Raw genomic sequence first — 23,839 nt, 5'->3', positions numbered from 1 at the left:
AAGTCGGGTGAGTCTCTCCACTTGCAGGCTCCACTCTTCATCCAGGTGGTATAGGACTCTGGGAATGATAATAGCTAATACACAAAAGTCAGCAGAGGAGTTAAAGCTTTGGGTGTAAATGCAAGGGCTAGACTATTAGATCATGGGTTTTCAGCTTGTACCACAAGGTTGGGGCTCACTGCTTCAGGTGTTATGACTATAAATAGCACAATTACTATAAGCAGCTTACCATGTAAATGACACCATACTTGCAAACTCACAGCTAAAACTTTAGCATTAAATGAACTTTCAAAGATGCTTACACTACCTCTTAAAGAAAAAATACTTATATTTTATACTAACAATTACTGCACGGCTAAACACTTTATCTTAAACTATTATCTAACTACTTCTAACATACGTGCTCTGGTATATATGTAGTCTAAGCGTGAAAGCAATTTGCTAAAAGGATAAACACACAATTACAATTTGCTTTATATATAGTTAGATGGAGTCTACACCTCCCAAATCTTCTACAGAATTTCTCTAACACTATTCAGTCCTGGCATGTTCACTGCTCCCGTGATGTCAGCTGGCAGCTAATCGGTGACTGAGGGCTTTGATGTTCAAGTTGTTCTTCAAACCCTTCTAAATCTTAAAACAAAGGATAACTGAAAAATTAATAGAAACACCACATCATAATAACAATATAAAATTTCTGTTGGCCACTGTCTGTGTAGTGTTCAGACACAACTGTGTCCTGACAGGTCCACTTCTGATCCATGTGTGGAGTACCAAGGCTGTGTGGTGACTTCTCTGTTCACTGGATCTCGTGTGTTCAGAGGCAGACAGTCTGGTCAGATGGACAGGTGACTTTTCTGGATCTGCCAACAAAACACAGGCACTTCTCTCCTTGAAGTTAATGAATTACACTAATCAAATTGTTTTTAGGGTATCAATTTCCCCCGTTTTCTAAAAAATAAAAATGAAATGTATTTCTGTTTAACATTAACACAAAACCTTATATACAATTAGTAAAAACCTATAACAGTTAATTAATTAATTAATATAAAAGTACTTTTAATTATTAAAACACTGCACCAGCATGCCATAGTTAATAAACAAACAAAACCAAAAATCATCAGTGAAGGATTGGTTCATCATCTCCGGAAATGATTCTCCAAGCTCACTTCAAAATTGATCCAGCTGTCGTACTAATAGGGTCAAATTGTTAAGTTAAAAGGTGACTCAAATACTGATTTGCTACAAGAACATCTGGATCTGTTGATAAACATTCTGTCCAGGTAAAGTTAAGACTTGGCCAGGGCCTTAAACTTTAAACTGGAAAGATGTCTCTTAACATATTTTTAGAACAAGATTTTCAATAGCAACAGCTATGAGATGCTTACAGTACAGCAAACTGTTAAAATGCATTTGTACAAAGCAAATAATTAAAAACCTTAGGTACCAGACTAATTAAATCATTTAGCAGTTGGTTTAATTTGAAGCTTCTTCAATGGCAGCTGATCCTTAGCAATGGTACATTTTTTTTTTTTTTTTTTTTTTTAAATTCTGGAAACACTGAAAAATAAAAAAGCTATAACAAACGAAACTACAGGGATTGCAACAGGTCAATAGAACTCTTAATAAAGTCCAGGGTATCACAGACTGCATTCATTTCTGTCTACAAGCAGGTGTTCATCAGTGGTTTATCACAGTTGCTTCAGTTGTAGCTGTCTTCATATTTTTAGAAAAATAACTATACTTTGCAATTTAAACAAGTGTTTCCAACAAAACATAGAACAATTTAAATTAAACAACATTTAAATTTAACAATAATTATTTATGACAAAAAGAAATAACAAAACTTAACTTTAAGAGAATATCCAAGTTATACAGCTTAACTAAAAAACATTTAAGTCAACAGTAACATGGATTCACTATAAAAATTATAAAAATATAACAAATATATCACAATTCCATGTTATCCAGCTTTAAAAATAACCCACAATAACTGCAAATGTTACTGAAAACACTCATTCACAACACGAATTTGCCTAGTATATGCTTAAATTAGCTAAGATTCCAAAGTGCAGCCTCTCAAAAAAAAAAAAAAAAAAACCAAAAACAAAAACATAACAACACAGGATTTGGCAAGCTGTCACTCAGCCTTTGCAGCACTTCTCAAAAACATCAAGTCCAATTTTTAAACTAAAATCCAAAATCCAAATTGGTATATATGCTGTTATATGTGTTTTACATAACAAAAATATTCCCATTGAAATTACCTTATTAAAATTGTGGAAAAAACAAGCAAATAGATAATACATGCTATAACTTAACTTTGTCTTGTACAGTAAAGTTCTCTTAACTAATTATTTTTTAAACCACAAATCTCTTCTGTAGATAACATTAATTGGAAGGTTTTCTTAGAAGCTGTAAATCACACCATATTTTAACCTTGGGTTCTAAAACCAATTATTGCAAGGCAACTTCTGTTAAACACTTTAAACTCTTTTTTTTTTTTTTTTTAACTTTCAAAGAACCACAATAATCTCTCTAGTAAAATCCTAAAAACTGCAATTGCGTAAACTCCTAATTACTTAAAACACAAAATTAACTCCAAAAAGGCATACAAACACCCCTTAAAAACTCAATAAATCATGACCCTGTTACAAACTGGGTGTTATCCAGGCGCTTCTTCCCAGAGAGGGAGTGGGGGGGGGGGGGGGGGGTGAACCGCTCGAACCTCAGTCGGACTCAGAACTCAACTGGTCGGCTACTTCCTGTTTGCTGTGCCTTTTCTTGGGCCCCGGCCTCGCTACCACCTCTGTGGGCAGGCTGTTCCCTCCCCCATGGTTCCACTCTGCCTCCACCCCGCCTCTCACTCCACCTTTCCCTCCACCTTCTGCTCCCCCCTCTCTCCTCTCCTGCATTCCAATCTCTGTGCCTCCGTTCCCATCTCCCGCTGTCCTTCACACATTCCTTATCTTTCCCAACACCCCAGCCATGCTCACCCTCCAAGGCCAGCTTTTGTTCTTTGTTAGAGACATATTTTTCCCGCTTTACAATTTCTTTTTCTGCGCCATCTTTAGACCTTTCAGTGGATGTTTTCTCTCTTACTGTTTTTTCTACATTTTTAGCTTCTTCTGTTAAGTTTTTCCAAAAGTCTCTTGCTTTCTGTTGTTTCTTCCAGAGCACACAAGAATTTTGGGACCGAGGGGACTCTCGACCCCCCTTCGGCTCAGCCGAGCTTCTCCCGTCTGGGGGCTGTAAAGCTCTAACCCTAAATTTCAGGGTAGCCAGCATACAGTTCCTTGTTGTTCCCCAAATCTCTTTGGCAAGCGTTTTAGTACATCTGTCCCACACCTTAGGGTGGATAAACCTTACAAACTCATTTACGACTTCAACAACCCAAAGTCTTGCAATAGCAAGCAAATTAGGTTTACAACTTAATTGCGATCTAACCTTTATCAGCAATTTCATCTTTCTTCTGGGCCCAGGATCTCCACGCCAAGAATAGTCCAGCTATCTTGGCCGCTGTCCGCTGACTCAGGGTATTCTTGCTTTTTTAATTTCTTCTCACATTTCTTCCCGCTTTTTCTCCCGGGTTTTGGCACCAGATGTTGGGTTTTAAGCAAGAAAAGCACCCCGATCAGCTCCAGCACGGAGGACACTCTTGTCCGCTCGGGCCATATCCCACAACATCAATGTGATGGATGGCGTATAATGGCGATTTATTGCAGGGAAACTTAACATTTTATAGCCTGGGTCATTGTGTTACTCCCATCTACATACGTCACACCTAGGTGCTATTGGCTAATTGCAGAAGACTTTACTATCCTAACAGAGAGGGGGGTCTGCTAACTTTCCATAACATCCCGAAATCTTCAGATCGCCAGGCCTTAAACTACAACATCACACAGAGAAAAAACAGAGTCAGTTTAAGAGGGATACTTTTATATGATCATAAGATGGTTATTGTCTTAGCTTCTGTAGTAGACTTCCTTATCTTTCTCCAGAGTCTTTAGTCCACCATAGTCTGTTCTGGTACAGCAGTTTCTACCATAAACAGCACATTGCCATACCTCAGACATAATTACTAGACCAGACTTAGGAACGCAGAAGGCAGTCACTTGTCCCTAAGGATAAATCTGCTGCCATAACACTCAACATTTTCTCAAAAAAGAGGTCTACTGCAGATTTTTTAATTAAAACATTTCAGAACTAAAGTAGCTTCTGAAAACACCTAGCCCACAGCTCAATACATTACAATTAGTCTGTAGCACTCAGATCTAAATACACCCACGATGCAATTCAGTACAATACTATCAGTCTGTAGAGGACACACTCCCACATCACAATTTCCAAAATACCTTCTGTTTAAAGAGGAGAAGACACTATATGTCATATCCAAGCTTTCACTAATTTTATGCAAGGCATGGTTTCAACTCTGAAGTTTGTTGTGATAATTTAACACTGTTCTTCCTTGTTATTATCATATTATTATGCTCTTCATATTTTAGGTTATTGCTCTTCGTGTACTTTCCTCTAGAAATACTTGCTTTGGAAAAGAAGTTTGGCCTCATTTGCACACACCTTGTAGAGCTTTGTGCAGGCATAACCCCCTTGGAACAAAAAAATATACATTAGAAAAAATATAGCAGATTATTTTCTCAGCAAGTGAATTTTTTTACAGTATAAGGAAAGCAGTAGATTTGAATTTCATTTTTAGAAACCTTTGGCTCTTTGCCCTTATGAAGAGCTCAAATAAGCTTAGTCTCTCTACCTTTTTTCTCTAATTCTTTGATCCAAGGGTTTTTCTTACACAATACATAACAAAAGTACTTTAAAATCACTAATATAATTAAAAGTGTTAGGGCTAGATATAGCTGACAATCCATTCACAAGCTCTCATACTCATGTCAGTGGAAAAAATAGGATTTTTAAATAACTTGTTAGATCCATTTCTTTCACTCACATAAAGCAGATTGCATTCTGTGTTATCTGTGGCAGGCACAGAGATTCCCTCTTGCTGTTTGAATTCTGTGATACCATCTTAAGTATTAAAAGACAGAGCGACAGTAACTAAACCAAAAATTCTGTTGCTCTTTTTAAAATAAAATTAAGGCACTCTTATATAACACTCTTTCCAGAGTATCAGTCTGCAGGTGAAGGAGCACTGTCCCTTGGAAGATTGATTTTGTAGGCCATTGTTCTTAGAAATACTTTGCTAAATAATGTTTTGAGTTTCTGGCTTTTTTCAGATACTTCAAATCAAAATCAAGTTTAGACTCCTGCAAATAAACATTAAAAGTCATTTAACAGTCCAGTGATAGGGGAAAAAAATCAAGAAAGAGAATTTTTTTCCCTAAACCCATTGCTCCAGCTGTCATACATCTGCAGATCAGGTGATAGCTTCAGGATTAACCTGGAAAAATGATGAGTGTGCAACACTACTTTCTTTAACAACATTCAGCAAAGAAGATCAGTCATTGAATGTCTAGGGCTCAGCAAATCTGCAAGTAAAAATTACTACTAACAGAAACAACTCTCCATGCAAAGCACTTCAATTCACACAAATCAAGTGACACAAAGAGGGTTTCATCTGCTTAGCCAAGATCAGGTTGATAACCATGACAGGTTGATATTGGTTTTCTATGCGTTCTCCCCTGATAAAATTGAACTGCTAGAAACAGTTTGTCTTATAGTGGATTACATCCAGTATAGTTGCTAAGGTCATTATTTCTTTCCACCGGTTTCCTTTATAGCCACCAGAAAGTCACCTTTTATGAACAAATAAAGTTTAATCTTTTTCTTTCTTTATAGAGAAAGGGTTTCAGGCCTGAATGGAAAGAGCAAGTTTGGATCTGTGCCATTAGACTTGGGCTGACAGTTATAACCATGCTCAGACTGAATGAAAAAAAATCCAAAACAAACAAAAAAAATAACAACAAAAAAAAGCCCCAACACAGTCAGTATCAGGCCAGTGTCCTTTGGACCTAAATATTCAGGAATTTTTTCTCCTTTGGACACATCATACTGTTTCATGTTTGAGACTTATTTTTGAGAAACAGACAGTTAAAGCAACAGCCAAATACTTTAATCAGATTACTTGAATTCAGAAGCAGTTTGAATGGGATGAATTTTGATAGAAATAAAAATACCCCTATTCATACCCATGAAGAGCACAGAAGGTGATCCTTAGAAGAATACCCTTTCAGAAATAAAAAAGATGAAAAAGCTCAACCTTGTAGCTCAGCTTTAAAGCACACAGAATATGCAAGTTCATGACCCATATGCCAGCACATGCAACTCCAGATTCTTCAGACAACATAACAGTAATATTTCTTCAAGGGTATGCAGGCTAGAAGACATTTCCAAAAAGGGGATAAAGCCACAGCCTCACATGTTACATGGGCCATCTGTGTTTCTAAAAAGATATGAATCGCACTGAATTAAATCATAAGTAATCTTATCTGTGCAGAAACAAAACATTCTCATATGCCTTTCATTCTTGAAAACGTGAAAACAAACTCAGAATTGGCAGCTAATAAAGCATCACATAAACTCTGCAAATATCTAAAATAATAGAAGGGTGGTGGGTATACAACAGGCAACTATAGCTGTCCCTCAGACTGTCTTTCTGTAAAGACAGTACAGTATCGTACAATATCTTACACTTAAATAGCTTGATTTTCTTTGATTACACTAAATAAAATTAAGTGGTGGACAATGACTGGTTTGTACATATACCACAGTACTTTTCCATAGTATGACATCCATCAGGCACTTCTAAGTACATTGCCTTTAGCAAATTAGTGGTTTCTTATTGAATTACGCTGCAGCTGCTCTTCTGCCTGTGCTCAGCTCAAAACACCACAGAAGCTTAAATGAGACACCGAACTGACTAACAGACATCACTTCAGCAGAAAGCACCTCCTTAAGTGTAAAATCAAGTTATTACTAACTTATTATTACTTGATTGTATTTATTTTAACATTTGTAACTCATTCGGGATATATTTTGGGGAAAAGCAGCAAGATAGATATAGTATAAAAGTGTGCAAAGCACAAGCCTTTATGAAATATTTTATTTCTTTCCTACAAACAACTTCAGAAAACATTGTATTTACAGTGTAAATGCACAACATTTCACAAAGCTTTAAACAGCTTTAAAATCTGGGCACCTAAGAGATAACTTGCTTTCAGATTTTATTTAGGTGTTAATAGAAAGTAAAGAGGAAAAAGAGAAGCTTGGCTTGTCTGCAGCACACCATGAATACACTGAATTAATTTGCTCTGTTTATGCTTGACATATATGTTGAAAAACCAAGACATCCTCCCATAAATTTTATCCTATAAACAATGGAACTAGGTCCTCTTCAAAAAAATCACAGCTCCATTAACTCCATTGTTAGGAAAGTTTCAGAGAGTTACATTGATATTGTCCATTACAATTTTGCTTGTGTTTGCATCAAACACAAACTAAACTCACATATTTGCTCAAATTTGTTAAAAGCAGGTGTGGAAATGCTCTTTGCAAGAGATAAAGAATTAATTCCGGTGAAAGACCATTAGATGTATCAAAGGTCAACTTTAGTGTGATTATCTTCTTCTGTAAGCTATGACATTCAAGCAGAAATTGTGAATTCAAGTATTTTCACATAACTTATGAATGCAGTATGAATTTATTACCTTCCCTGAGCTATTCATGTTTGGCAGGAGGCACCACCCACATTAATATGAACAGTCAGGAATTTGAAATATTTGGGTTTATCCAAAACAAAGTCATAAGTACTTTAACTAGATAGGGGACAACAAAGTCACATTAATTTCAATATTAGATAGATAATGGGCAATGCAAGTTTAGAGTCAGATGCATCCTGAACTAAGGTATTCTGGTCAGGGACTAAGCAACGTGGTAGAAAAACATGGATATAAGGAAGGTGACCTCAATCTACAGACTGTCACCTCTCTAATAGTGCATCATGTTTGAAACCCATAAAAGCAATATAATCTTTAACATTCATACTATGCTTTAAATGTTTAAGGAGGATACAATATTCCCTTGATTCTTCTTGAAAAAAAAGTACAAAGCTTCTGCTACAGGAGTCAGTTCCACTATTGCCACCACTTTTTTTGTAGCCATCCCTGCCTTTCCCAGCTGTCTAATGCACCTTGTGAGTCCTGTATTTCCAGCATGATCCTCAGACAATGGCATGAAATGTGACAGACATATTGCATTCAGGGCAATCAGCTGGTCCTACAAGAACTCAGTACAGCTCCCAAAACTACACAATGTGATGATGCAATAAGGATAGAAAGGATTTAAAAATAATTCTCTTTTTAAACTTGTTTCTTGTCAAAACATTCTTGTCCTGTTCATTTCAGTTATATTGGAGGGTTTGGAAAAGCATGTTTCTGTTAAAAGCATATTTTGAATCTTTCCCCTGAAAACAGTGCTACAGTACTTTCCATATCACTTGGGTATCTAAAAACTAAAGATGCAGCCTACCTACTGCCACAAACTGTGGTTGATCCCTTTCTTCTTTCCAGATGAGCTAATGATGTGCTATTTGATAGAAATACATCATCAAGGAGTGCATTCCAGGACTTTTTTTCAAAACCCTAGCTATAAGAAGCAATTTTTTTTTCTTTTCTGACAATGTGCATGAAACATCTTTTGGTATGATAAACTCTTACTACTGACAAACCAGTGAAAAGCAACAAATATGCAAAGTAATTCTCCATACTTATTTGCATGTGTGTAAAACATCTACTAGTTTAACAGAAAAAGGAGTGGACTCTGTTTTTTCATTATCAAAATAATCACAAAACTAAAAATTTAGTAATATGAAACCAGAAAACAATCTAAGTTTGTGTGCTGCAAACTTCCAGCTGTAATGCTGTCAGCCTGGATTAACAGCGAGCTGTGGACAAAACCAGAGGCCAGAACAGCCAAAGAGGCAATGGCAGTTTCTGGTGGAAATCTTCAGCAATTGCTGGCCAGACACAGTTCCTGCTAAAGTCCATAGAAGTTTTACTAAAGATATTAGCAGGAAAGTGTTTGGATAACTATTGAATACTCTGGGAAATGCTGGCCAAAAAAATGACACTATGTTGTGAAAGTCAGCAGTATGGGGAGTGTAAGCTGAGAATGTGAAGGTCCTGTAACAAAAAATAGTGTGCCAGAGGGCTGTTCTAATCACATATGTTACAATCCTGACCTAAAAATAATTAAAAATTGATGTTTAGAGTACAATACAGCCATGTTTAAACCTACTGTTTTCATAAAAAGAAGAAATCTGTATGAAAAGGTCACAGTCTAACTTCATGACCATATATTTACGTTTTATTCCCACAGTGAAAATGTCTAATTGCAAAAAGAGCAAACTAATATTTACTTACTATAAAAGTATTTTAGTCAATATCTAATTTCTTAATATTGATTACTATTTAGACATTTAAAAAGTACTCTACAGCAGCAACTATTTTAACCTGTGCTTGTAAGCATTTAAGATATAAACAAAAAGCAGTATGTTAAAATAAATTTTGATTAGCTATCTAAAAAATAGAATTTAATTAGCAAGCAATTTAAACACTCAACAGTTCGTATGTTGTTTAAACAATGCAGATTACTGTTACAAAATACATTTAAACCTAGATTTGATTAGACATTATGAATTTTTATTTCTCTTTCAGGGATGTATTTCCGGAGGAGGAAATGGCAAGGGTTGGTTTTGGTGGGTTTTGGAGGTTTTCTTTATTTTGGGGTGTTTGTGGTATTGTATTTTCCCTTCAGTGGCAAGAGACATTTGTCTCCTTTCTGCCAAACTTCCAAAAAATTACAAAGGTTATTTCAATTAAAATGGTCCTTTAGTGTCTCATTTTAAATTACTGACAACATAATGTATGAAACTCACCAGTAATTCATTATGCTCTGTGGTGGGCATTCAGAAATCTAAGATCATAAACTCAGTGAATGAAGGTAAGCATTCAAGTATGAAACCTTGCATTTTTCTCTGAGTTTGTACAAATATTGGGCTGTATACTGTGCACAAACCCTTGGCAAACCAGTCTAATGATGAAATTAAGGTAGCAATGAGAATAGGTTTTTAATTATTAATTTTTAATACTGACCTCAAAGAGTAGGTCTTGAAACAGAAGCTTGAAATACTATCAGACTGGAAGTCTACGTTAGCCATGTATCTTTCCTCTTCCTTTTAACTATTCAAACTATTTTAGCTATTGAGCCTCTTAACTATTCAAGTTGGATTCTTCTCTGTAGGCAGAAAACACATATATTTTTTCTTTAAAAAACAGAGACCTCTGCTCCTATAAAATTAGAGGATTACAAATAATCCCAGTGACAAGGTTTTGGGAAGAATATGGTGTGCATAGGGGAAAGAGAAGGGAAGAGAGAAGGGAAGATCTGATTTAAAAGCTGAATGCAGTCTGTCAATTTACTTTATGTCAGGTCTTTAATTGATGGCTTCCCTAATTCTTCCTGAATTAGAGGAGTAAAAATGTGCCTTTTGTGAGTGGAACAATCTTCATCAGACAGATCATCAGACAGAGTATGAGGAAATCAGTTTTTACATGAGGAATTGTTCAGAGAGTTAAACAAAAGCAGAAGAAAGCAATTCAAGCCTATCATCAACCCTACTATTTCTCAAAGAGTAAAATTTGGGGCCTGCTTGACCACTGGGCAGGAAAAAACTCTGCAGGTCAGCCTTATTCATCATTCACTGCCTCTCTAGCAAAAGAAATCAAGAATTTTCACTAGGCACCACGGGGAGCTGAGGAATATAATAAAAACATTGACATTAACTGCAAAGGTTTATTGCATTTCTGCAACAGCAAAAGACTTCAAACAAAACACTTCTATAGTTTTCACCAGCTATACACAAATATGTTTTGCGCTATAAAATCCTCCACAAAGTCAAAGGCAGTCAGGGAAAATTCCACATAAATGTAGCAAGTGTTTTTATTACTTGTCAATGAGCATAATTACTGGGTTTGGGAGATGCCCAAACATTATAATGGGTTTATGAAAGGACTCCAAAATGACAAAGGGGAATGATCAAGTTATTATAGAAGCAAATAGTAAGACACTGGTTGCAGACCTAACTATTCTTGATTATATGTATGTTATATATGTCATAAATATATCATATATATATATACATATGTGTGTGTATATATATATAGAGACAGAGATAGAGATATATAGATAGATATAGATATAGATATAGATATAGATATAGATATAGATATAGATATAGATATAGAGATAGAGATAGAGATAGAGATAGAGATAGAGATAGATAGATAGATAGATAGATAGATAGATAGATAGATAGATATAGATATAGACACTAGAACAAGGAGATCATTGTAAGTCCCTTACAGCTGAATCGAACTGTTCATCCAGGTCCAACTCCCTTGCCATGGGTAGGGACACCTTTTACTACACCAGGCAGCTCAGACCAGGCCTGGACAGTTCCAGTGATGGGGCATGCACAGCTTCTCTGCACAAGCTGTTCCAGTACCTCAGCACCCTCAAAATAAGGAATTTATTCCTAATGTCCAGTCCAAACCTGTCCGCTTTCAGTTTTAAGCCATTATCCCTTCTCTATCACTCCATAAAAACTCCCTTTCCAAAATTCCCTCTCCAGCTCTTTTAGGTGTTGGAAGGGGCTCTAAGGTCTCCCAGACCTTCCCCTTCTCCAAGCTGCACAGCCCCAGGTCTCTCAGCTTGTCTCCACAGCAGTTGTGCTCTAGCCCTGTGATCATCCTTGTGCCTCTCTGGAGATGCTCCAACAGCTCTATGTCTTTCCTATGTTGGAGGCCCCAGAACTCCAAGATCTCCAGGTGGGGCCTCAGCAGAGCAGAGCAGTGGGGCACAATCACCTCCCTTGACCTACTGGCCTTGATGATTTTGATGCAGCCTGGGACACAAAGGGCTTTTGGAGAACACACTGACAGGTCATATTGATTTTCTCATTCACCAAAATACCCAAATCCTTCTCAGAGCTGCTCTCAATCCCTTCTCTGCCCAGCCTGCTCTTATGCTTGGGGATTGCCCCAACACCCATGCAGGACCTTGCATTTGCCCTTATTGAACTCCATGAGGTTTTCACATTCAAGCCTATCTGGGTCCCTCTAGATGACATCTCTTCCCTCCAGCATGTGGCTACACTATAGTTTGGTTTTATCAGTGTCCTGGGGTGACTTCATGATGCTTGTATCCCAAATTGCCTTATGTTACATATTAAGTTCTGAACATTTTAGACTGGTTCTGAGAGCAAAGAGGGAGAAGAAGAAGCTGCAGTTTGTGTTCAGAAAGAGCCCTGACTCCACCTCATGCTGCTCCTGGGCTGTGCTGTCTGCAGCACAGACAGACAGTGGGACAGAGCTCTCCTTGGCTGTTAGTTTTTGCTAGCTGAGGCAGAGAAGTTCCCTGGACTGGCTTTTTTTTCTTTTTTATTGGATCTGTTCAAACCTACTCTGAACTGAAAACCCAGACAAACCCTGGGAGCTCACCCCATGAAAAGGACATTTTCTGAATTTGCCATCTCATCAAACAGTGAGAGGTTTTGTTATTTAATATTATTCAATTTCTATTAAAGAAATAGTTTTCTCCACTTTTCTCAACAGTGCACTGCCGACAGTATAGGACAAATCGAGATGCTGTGATCCCCATCCACAAGATGATCGGAGAACTGGAGAGCCCAGGGGTGCTCAGCAAAACCCACTCACCCTTCAACAGCCCCATCTGGCCTGTGCGTAAATCTGAAGGAGAATAGAGACTGACTGTGGACTATCGTGCATTGAATGAAGTGACTCCACCGCTGAGCGCTGCCGTGCCAGACATGCTGGAGCTCCAGTACGAGCTGGAGTCCAAAGCAGCGAAGTGGTACGCCACTATTGACATTGCCACTGCATTTTTCTCCATTCCCCTGGCAGCAGAATGCAGGCCTCAGTTTGCCTTCACGTGGAAGGGTGTGCAGTACACTTGGAACCGACTGCCCCAGGGGTGGAAGCACAGCCCCACCATCTGCCGTGGACTGATCCAGGCTGCCCTGGAAAAGGGTGAGGCTCCAGAACATCTGCAGTACATTGATGACATCATTGTGTGGGGGAACACGGCTGCAGAGGTCTTTGAGGAAAGAGAGAAAATCATCCAGATTCTCCTGAAAGCTGGTTTCACCATCAAGAAGAGCAAAGTTAAGAGACCGGCTTGTGAGATTCAGTTTCTGGGAGTAAAGTGGCAAGACAACGGCATTAGATTCCCACTGATGTCATCAGCAAGGTCATAGCAATGTCTCTACTGACCAGCAAGAATGAAATGTAAGCTTTCCTAGGTGCCATAGGTTTTTGGAGGATGCACATTCCTGAGTACAGCCAGATCGTGAGCCCTCTCTATCTGGTTACCCGAAAAAAGAGTGATTTCCACTGAGGCCCTGAACAGCAGCAAGCCTTTGCTCAGATCAAACAGGAGATTGCTCATGCAGTAGCCCTTGCCCCAGTCAGAACAGGACCAGATGTGAAGAACGTGCTCTACTCTGCAGCCGGGAACAATGGCTTGTCCTGGAGCCTTTGGCAGAAAGTGCCTGGGGAGACTCGAGGCCGACCACTGAGATTCTGGAGCCGAAGTTACAGAGGGTCCGAAGCCAACTACACTCCCACAGAGAAGGAAATCTTAGCTGCCTATGAAGGAGTTCAAGCCGCCTCAGAAGTTATTGGCACAGAAGCACAACTCCTCCTGGCACCCCGACTGCCAGTGCTGGGGTGGATGTTCAAAGGAAAGGTTCCCTCTATCCACCATGCCACCAATGCCGCATAGAGCAAGTGGATTGCCCTCATCACACAGCACATTTCCATACTGGAAACCCAAATCGCCATGGGATCTTGGAGATAATTACAAACTGGCCGGATGGTGAGAACTTTGGTCTCAGTGATGAAGAGGAGCAGGAACAAGTGACACGGGCTGAAGAAGCTCCACCATATAACCAGCTTCCAGCAGAAGAAACACGCTATGCTCTGTTCACTGATGGTTCCTGTCGCATTGTAGGGATGAACCGGAAGTGGAAAGCAGCCGTATGGAGCCCCACAGGACAGGTCGCAGAGGCCACTGAAGGAGAAGGTGGATCAAGCCAACTTGCTGAACTCAAAGCTGTTCAACTGGCTTTAGATATTGCTGAAAGAGAGAAGTGGCCAAAGCTCTACCTCTACACTGATTCATGGATGGTAGCCAATGCTCTGTGGGGATGGCTGGAAAGGTGGAAAAGGGCCAATTGGCAGCGTAGGGGAAAGCCAATCTGGGCTGCTGATGAGTGGAAAGACATTGCCACCAGGGTAGAGAAACTGTCTGTGGAAGTCTGTCATGTAGATACCCATGTCCCCAAGAGTAGGGCTAATGAAGAGCACCGAAACAATGAGCAGGTAGATCAGGCTGCAAAGATAGAGGTGTCAAAGACAGATTTAGATTGGCAACACAAGGGAGAGTTGTTCCTAGCTCGATGGGCCCATGACGCCTCAGGCCATCAGAGTAGAGATGCCACCTATAAGTGGGCACGAGACCGAGGGGTGAACCTGTCCATGGACAGTATTTCTCAAGTTATCCATGACTGTGAGATGTGTGCCACGATCAAGCAGGCTAAGTGGCTAAAGCTGCTATGGTATGGTGGGCATTGGTCCAGATATATATAAGTATGGAGAAGCCTGGCAGATTGACTACATCACACTGCCCCAAACCCGCCAAGGCAAGCACTATGTGCTCACAATGGTAGAAACCACCACTGGATGGTTGGAAACCTACCCTGTGCCTCATGCCACTGCCCAGAACACCATCCTGGGACTTGAAAAGCAGGTCCTTTGGAGGCATGGCACCCCTGAGAGGGTTGAATCAGACAACAGGACTCATTTCAAGAACAGCCTTATAAACACCTGGGCTAGGGAACATGGCATTGAGTGGGTGTACCATATCCCCTACCATGCACCAGCTGCTGGGAAAGTGTAGAGCTAAAAAGGACTGTTAAAAACCACGTTGAAAACTTTGGGTGGGGGAGCTTTCAAAAATTGGGAGCAGCATCTAGCAAAGGCCACCTGGTTAGCCAACACCAGAGGTTCCACCAACCGAGCAGGCCCAGCCCAATCTGAGCCCCTGCATAAAGTAGACGGAGACAAAGTCCCAGTGGTACATCTCAGAGGTTTGTTAGGAAAGACAGTTTGGATCAATTCTGCTTAGAGTACAGATAAACACATTTGTGGGGTTGTCTTTGTTCAGGGACCAGGTTGCACATGGTGGAGAATGCAGAAAGCTGGAACAACACAATGTGTTGTTGATCTCTCAGGGAGATCTGATTGTTGGGTAAGAACCATGAGTAAATATCACTGTTTCCTGAACATCATTGCCCTTGTCTGTATATATGTGTATGTATAAAATGTATGTGTATGTAGAGTTAGAATGTATATTAGTTTTGGTAATAAGTTGATGATATGGGGATAAGGGGTAGAATGTCCTGGGGTGACTTCATGATGCTTGTATCCCCAATTGGCCTTGTTCATGGTACATACTAAGTTCTGCACCTTTTAGACTGGCTCTAAGAGCAGAGAGGGGAAGAAGAAGCACACAGTTTGTGTTAAGAAAGAGCCCTCACTGCCTTGCATCCTGCTCCTGGGCTGTGTTGCCTGCAGCAAAAAGAGACAGCAGGACAAAGCTCTCCTTGGGTATTAGTTTCTTAGCTAGCTGAGGCAGAGAAGTTCCCTGGACTGTTTTTTTAACTTTTTTCTTGGATCTGTTCAAACCTACTCTGAACTGAAAACCCAGTTTTCAACGGTCCACCAGGGCCTGGGCCTCGGCACTTTCCAGTACCAGAGGGACTGATAAGAACCTGAGTGAGCCGAGCTACCCCACATGAAAAGGACTTTTCTGGATTTGCCTTCTCATTGAACAGCGAGAGGTTTTATTGTGTAATATTATTCAATTTCTGTTAAATAAAGAGTTTTTTCCACTTTTCTCCAAGGAAATCTTTCTTCCCAGACCAGCTGGGGGAGGGGCCATTTGAATTTTCTTTCTGGGGGGACCCCCATTTGGAGGTTCACTCCCAAATTTGCCCTAAAGCAGGTCAGTAAACTTGCTGAGTGTGCACTCAATCCACTATCCAGGTCACCAACCAATATTATACAGGGCTGGTCCCAGTACCAACCTCTGAGGACAAAGGTCACTGGTCACCACTTGGACATTCAAGCCTTTGACCCCAATGCATGAATGTGACCATCCAGCCAATTCTTCATCCACTGAGTGATCCATCTCTCAAATCAATACTACTCCATCTTAGAGATAAGGATGTTGTGCAGAACAGTGTCAAGTGTTTTGCACAACTCCAGGTAGACAGCAGCAGTCACTCTTTCCTCATCCACCTCTTCTGATGCACCATCACAGAATTTGTCAGCAAGTTTATCAGGCATGACTTGCCCTTAGTGAATCCCTGTCAGCTGTCATCAATCACCTCCTTGTTACTATGTGCCTTAGCATATCTTTCAGGAGAGTTTCCTCAGATTGTGTCATTGTTCACAAGAGTGCAGAGATCAGTCCCTATCCCTGCACTTTCCCTACGGAAGATGTTGAAGACATGATGAGATGCCTGCTCCATCTCCTCTTCTCCAGGCTGAACAGACCAAGTGACCCCAGCCACTCTTCATATAGCTTCACCTCAAGACAATTCACCATCCTCATGTCTCTCCTTTGGACAGTCTCTAATAGCTTAATTTCTGTGTTATATTGTGCTGTCCAAAACTGCCCCTCACACTCGAGCTGAGGCTGCCCCAGAGCAGAGCAGAGCAGAGCAGGACAATCATCTCCCTTGCCCAGCTGGAGATGCTGGGCCTGATGCCCCCCAGGACACGCTTGGCCCTCCTGGCTGCTAGGGCACTGCTGACTCATTCAACTTGTCACTGACCAGGACCTCCAGGTCCCTTTCCATGGCACTGGTCTCCAGCCTCTCATTCTTCAGTCTATACACACAACTAGGGTTGTCCTTGTCCCAGATTAGTTCCATTGGCAAACTTAGTATTCCTTTAAGTCCTTTGTCCAAATTGTTAATGTCCCTAATTGTTAATGAAGAGCACAGGTGGCTCTTCAGGATGAGCACTTTTGGAGCCCCACTGGTGACAAGTCTCCAGTCTGATGCCACCCCATTCACTATAATCTTTTGCAGCCAACCTGTGAGCCACTTGCTCACCCATTGCTTAACACAGGTATTGAGTTGATCTTTTGTCCAGAAAGAGACTGTGAGAGCAGTATCAACCCTGAGATTAGCACAGTCAGTTAGAGTATGGCACTAATAACGCCAGGGTTGTGGGTTTGATCCACAGGCCATTCACTGCAGAACTCGATCTTTGTGAGTCCCTTCCAGCTCAGAAGATTCTGTGGTGGCAAAGTCTGTGATAGATAATTTTCTTGTTTCAGCAAGTCAAATGCTTGTACATAGGGTACAAAAATGTCATCATGTAAGTATTGGGTCTCCAAAGGCCATAGTCATAAAAAACAAGCCTTTTTATGAAAGACATATCTTTAAAAATACACTCCATAGAAAATATATCTATCTTGTGAGAAGAAATTTAATGCACAGAATAGCAAATATGAATTTAACATTATTATTATTATTATTATTATTATTATTATTATTAGTGATTATTCTTGTATATCAAGATCAAAAGTTCTATTTCCAGACTCATATTAATTATCTAAATATATCTTTATGTTTTGACATGCTACCTCATTCTCTTTCTCAGATACTTTTATGAATAGGACCATTTGATTGCATTATATGCTGAATACAAGGAAGATTCACAAATATTCAAACAGTTGTTTCATATAAAATACCACACAGAGTTGGAAAAGAATTTGTATAATTTTCTCAGGATGCCATGTTTTATTTCCAATTATTGCTGTTAAGAATTTATTTGTCTCATTATAGAGTCATTCTGATAGAACTTGGGGATTTTGAACTGTGGTCATTAGTGATTTCTTCAGGGAAGAACAACTATGACCCAAAAAATCAAGCTGTAAATTATAACTTAACTTTTTAATATATATTCAATATTTTATTTACATGTATTGTTTCTACTTAACTATTAATTGGTCTCTTTGAATCTGACAATTTTCAAAATATTGACCTAATACTGATTGTCTAAGTTTGAATAAATCATGACCTGAAGATCCTGGAAAATTGCCAAATACACCAATGATTTTATAACTGGCAACCTACACCAACTACATATTGATGGAATGAAAGAAATTTCAATTTCTTTACCTTGCCTCATTAGTCATCATGTAGTGATACATGCATTACCAAGTGCATGCAGTCTGCAGCTCCCATGACAGCTAGAAATCAAACATTCTCATAAAATTCATTAATTACTTGCTGCAGTGATGATTATCTTGTGCAAAAGTTAATAAGATTTTTATCTCTGCTGAAAAGTGTACTTACAAATCACTGCCAGTGAGAATATTAACTTGCATTCTGTCAGCTGAACCTGTTGAAGCAACAGATAATGTAGGGGTAATCTTCAGCTGTTATAAGCACTCTGCCAACCCTAAAATCAAGGCACAGAAGGCAGAAACAGTTATTTTGCCAGTTCTGTGTCCACAAGTGTTTTTCAATTAGCTGTTAGAAAATGCCGCATACTCAAAAGTCCTATGGTAAATTGAGTTAGATGGTTTTGATGCTTCCTTGTAAAGTCGCAGAACAAGACTTTTTAGTTTAATTACTGACTTACTATCTTAAATTACTGCAGAGCTAAAGGCTGCTTTTCAAGATTCAAATCAAAAGGTTTATAATAAATCATTGTTTTCAAACTGTAAAATTTCTGACCTGTACAGCTAGTTTTTACATACACTGTGTGAGTCAGGTAATTTGTAAGCAGTGTTTACTGAAATTAATCAGTATCTTTTCAAGCCTTCCCACAAGTTGAATCATAGGATGTTTAGGGATTGGAATGAACCTTAAAGATCATCTAGTTCCACCCCCCATGAGCAGGGAAACCTTCCCCTAGACCAAACCAACCTGGCTTTGAACACCACCAGGGATGGGGCATTGACAATCTCCCTGTGCTACATGTTCCAGTGTCTTGTCTCTCCCATATTAAAAGATTTCTTCCTAAGTCTAAACAAAATTTCCCCTCTTTCAGTTTGTACCCATTAATTCCTTGTCCTTTCACTACAGTTCCTGATAAAGAGTCCCTCTCCAGATTTCCAGTAAGCTCCCTTCAGTTACTGGAAGGTTGCTAGGAGGTCCCTATACAACCTTCTCTTTTCCAGGCTGAACAGCAACAACTTTCTCATCCTGTCTTCTTAGGGGAGATGCTCCAGTCCTCTTATCAACTTCCTGGCCCTCCTCTGGACTTGCTCCAACACTTGCACGTGCTCCTTCTGTTGGGGCACCAGAGCTGCACACAGCACTCCAGGTGGGGTCCCACAAGAGCAGAGCAGAGGGCAGGATCACCCGCTTCGCCCTGCTGGCCGCGCTCCTTTGGATGCACCCAGAGCGCGTTTGGCTTGCCGGGCTGTGAGCGCACGCTGCTGGCTCCTGTTGAGTTTTTCACCAGCCATCACACCAAGTCTTTCTCCTCAGGGCTGCCCTCAGTCACTGCTCTGCCCCAACTGGGGGTGTGTTTGGGATTGCCACGGCCCAAGTGCAGGACCTTGCACTTTGCTTTGTTGAACTCCATGACGTTTGCATGGACCCACTTCTCACACATGGCAAGGTCCCTCTGGATGGCATTGCTTCCCTCCAGGGTGTCAACTGCAATACACAGCTTGATGTCACCAGAAAACTTGCTGGGCGAGCACTCAAGATCACTGTCCCTGTCACCAGCAAAGTCGATGAACAGTATCAGCTCTGGTACCAACCCCTGAGAGATGCTGCTTTTCACTGGTCTCCAAGTGAACAATGAGACATTGATCACAACTCTTTGCATGCAATATGAAATCATGTGCAGATACTGCATCACTTTGAGTGAGAAGTAAATTTTGTCAATTGCAAAAGTTAAAGGAAATAATTTAATCAATTCATGAAGAAAAGAAGAAGAAGAGTTGCAGTATCAACCAAATCTCCTCAGTTGCATTCATTATTTATATTTATTATTTTTAATAATTTGTTCTGTAGATTCTTGTATTAATATGTGTATCAAGATTTGCAAGCTTTGCTCTTGAGCTTCAACTGGTTATTTGCTTCTACATTTCCCTGCATAAACAAGCCCTTTCCCAATGGGTAATGTGCAAGGGTGAGCTTAAAATGTGGGTTCTGTAACTATTAATGCATGTGACTGATACTTGCTCTTCTGAGTCTCTTGCCAGCAAGTCTCACAGCATTTGCTGAGAAAGTATAAAGAAGAGTAGAGCATGTTTTAACACTTACATATTTGTTTGGAATATGAGAGGGCAGGTTTTTGTAGGAGTGTTGGGAGTTTTTGTTATTTTGTGGGGTTATTAGTGCTTTGGGGTGGTTTTTTTGTGGTTTTTTTTCCATTAATTACTGAAGTCTAGCTACAAAGCAAGCGAGCCGGATTCTAAGAATGGTCCTAGTGTGATGAACCTCCATGATGGTCTGCTAATATCTATCTGCTAAAGTCACAGTCTAATGTGTTTCAGCTCATAATTCATGAATAAGCTGTATAAAAGTGCTGTGAACTGGTAATGGGTGGGGATGGAGGGGATGCTTTCTTGGACTCCTGGGAAATTCAGCTCATGCTGAAACTGCAATATCAAAGGACAAGACAATTCATTTTTTTCTCTTGTTCAACTTTCAACTCTGCCAGCAATTTCTTACTACTGAAGCTATTAAAGTACTGCAGAAATCTCACATTTTAAGCTTCAACAAAATAAACTGCAATGAAAAGACTGTCAAATTAAATACTTTTGTTCTTTTCCTGTTTCTACTTTCTGGGCTGAACAACTGGGCAATCACCAAAATATTCCATCCATAGTCACTGCTTAAAAGTAACCAAATGTCATCACATTAGGTGTTTATATATAGTCACTTCAGATGCAGGTTCAAAATTCATATAACTTATGAATATAATTAGGATACCTTAATTCAACCAATGGAAAATTTAAAAAAAAAAAAAGAAAAAAAGTTTTTAACAAAATGAGTGCTGGAAAGAAAGCTTAAAAATGTTAGATTGATGAGGAGAAAGAAAGTAAGTTGTTTCTAGAAGTGTTTTTGCAAAAAAACCAACTTTGCACCTGGGAGATGCTAAAAATACTCAGTGTGAAAATTTCATGTATTTGTGTTTGCTTTGGGTTGTTTTCTGTCTGTTGAAAGAAATGGAATGCTGTCCAAGAAGATAACAGGTTGTTGCTAAGGACTTAAAATAATTTTTCCATAGACTTGGGCCTTCTTCTATGGGTGGAAGAGAGATAAGAAGCCTGGACATTGTAAAACACAGCCTTATGAAAGATTATGCCTGCCCCAGGCCTTTGACATGTGAGGCCAGGAACTGACTGAGCACTTTTTGCCCCTGCTAAGATGGAGTAAGCTTAGTAGTGTATGTGTCCTCCTTTTGCCAGCATGGTGGTTGAATAAATCTATTCTTCATACGTCAGCACTGGATTTTGGCCATCATTGTTAACTGCATACATTTCTATTCACACAATAACATATTTGAATCTCTACAGTATGGTGCTTCTTTTTCTCCTTAAAATGAAATAATATATGCTTATAAATATATGTATATATGTATAATCCATTATCAAATATACTTAACACTTCTTTACCATTAACACTTATTTAATTCCTACCTTACATTAAAAGGAAAAGACAAAAAATTAGCTTTCCTCGTGATTCCCAAACAATATACTACAGTATCCTTGTTGTAGTTGATAGCTTGAAAAGTATTTTTTCCCATCTTTTAGTTGTGATTTCCCCCCCCAGCTTCTCTTTCTCCTAATTGTTTACCTGGCGTCAAGTTACCATGGTTACTGAAGTTTCTCTCCTCAGCTCCACGGCGAGAGGCCCGATAGAGTAAAGAGAAGACCGTGCTGGCCTTTCCAGCTGCTTGAAGTTTCTTTAGCCCAGGAAGGCACGGGGTTGGGAGAAGAGAGACCCCTCTTTCCAACACGGAAGTTTGTAACTCTGTTTTTCCTGTCCCAGAATGCCTCTGAGCTATGGAAGCTGGGAGGGCATGCTTACCTTCCCTTTCTTTCCCCCCTGTGTTGCCAGGAAACCAAGCCCCCCCCTCTCTCTCCCTCTGTCCCTCTGTGGAGAATACTCCTACACCTCTGTGGGCATTTGAAGAAGTTGGTGTCTGTTATTTCTTATCTTGGTGTGTGTAACCTTGATTTGTAGGAAGTTTGTAAGATGTACTAACTGAGAAAAATAATTGGTTCTCTCTCTGATCTTCCCTCTCTCCGAGAAACCCTGTTAAAAGAAACCCCCCCAGACCCCAAATCCTTTGTCTCTCGTCCTTTGGATTCCCCTTCACAGAAATAAAATGTGGAATACAAACCAGAGAGAGAGTCCCCCTCCGATTTCTTTACTCGCTCTATAGACTTGAATTCTTGAAGAAAATCAGTGAACCCCACAAACATATGCTGGCTCGAAACTCGAGTGAAGAGAAACCTCATCACTGAGCTAGCCGGGCCACACTCGAGAAGATCGAGTCAGGTGGCGCCCAACGTGGGACTGGCCTGTCCCTCAATAAAGGGGACAGAAGAACCACGGAAGGTGAGATTCTGACCACCGCTGGGACAACATCTACCCCAGAAGCGTCTCTTCACTGTTCTAAGTGGAAGACGTGTTGGGGAGAAAAGCAAGAACCCCTTAGCACCGAGGGGCTGCTTTTGAGAGTGAGACAACGGCAGGAGCATTCTGAAGACTGAATTCCCCAAAGGGGGGAAGTGGTGAAGAGGGAGTGGGTGAGAGAAGAGTCCCATCCCAGGTGAAACTTCTGGATGCAGAGCAGTTTGGAGCCGTTGGTGAAATAGCTGCGACGGACAGGTGAGATCACAGAGATGGGTGCAAGACTGTCTGTAGCACAAAGGGGGATTTTTAATCAAGTGATTGGCATTTTGCAAATTGGAGAGAAACCATTTTCTAAGAAAAAAGTGAAAAAATTAGTGAATTGGTTTTTTTTAAATTTTCCTCAAGTGTCTCCTGCAGATGTAACTTCTGTTTCCTTTTGGAACAGAGTGGGGACAAAATTGACTGAATCTGTGAATGCTGGAGATAGTTCAGCAGAAAAAGTAATTCATTTGTTTGTTTTGATTAGACTAACCCTTATTGAGAAAGAAGAAAAAAGGTTATCCAATCCTAACCCTGATAACCCTGTTTCTTTACCTCAACCCTGTTACCCTAAGCTGGGGGAGTCCTCTCAGCACCCCTGTTCCAGGAGCTCTGGCCAAGCTGTTGGAAACCTTTCCCTAAAACCCATCCCAGCTCCCTCTCCTACCCCTCTTGATCCTGAGTATCCCTCTCCTTTTGTTCCTGGTGATCTTTTGGGTACACAAGATGGAGGAGACCACATGGTGAGTCTCCCCCCAAGTGTTACACAAAGGGCCCAGGAACTTCAAAATGGTGGTGAGCACATGGTCGACCCCCAGGTTGCTTCTTCTTCCCACAATCCCTTTGTTTCCCCTCCCCCCTTCAACCCTTTCCTCCCTCAAGACCTCCCCCCTCCTGGTCCTCCAGACCCTCCCTCCTCTGCCTCAGCCCCACCCCTCAGGGGTGTCTCCCTCCCAAGGCACCCCGCCCCTGACCCCTCCTACCCCCCCTGCAACCCCGCCTGCCCTCTCTCTGCTGCTGGCTCCCAGGTCACCCCCTCCAGCTCACACAGTGTGGAGAAGGGAG

The sequence above is a fragment of the Poecile atricapillus genome, chromosome Z, assembly GCF_030490865.1.
Source record: "Poecile atricapillus isolate bPoeAtr1 chromosome Z, bPoeAtr1.hap1, whole genome shotgun sequence".
NCBI lineage: Eukaryota > Metazoa > Chordata > Aves > Passeriformes > Paridae > Poecile > Poecile atricapillus.
The sequence above is the reverse complement of the archived record's forward strand: the minus strand, read 5'-3'. Positions refer to the sequence as shown.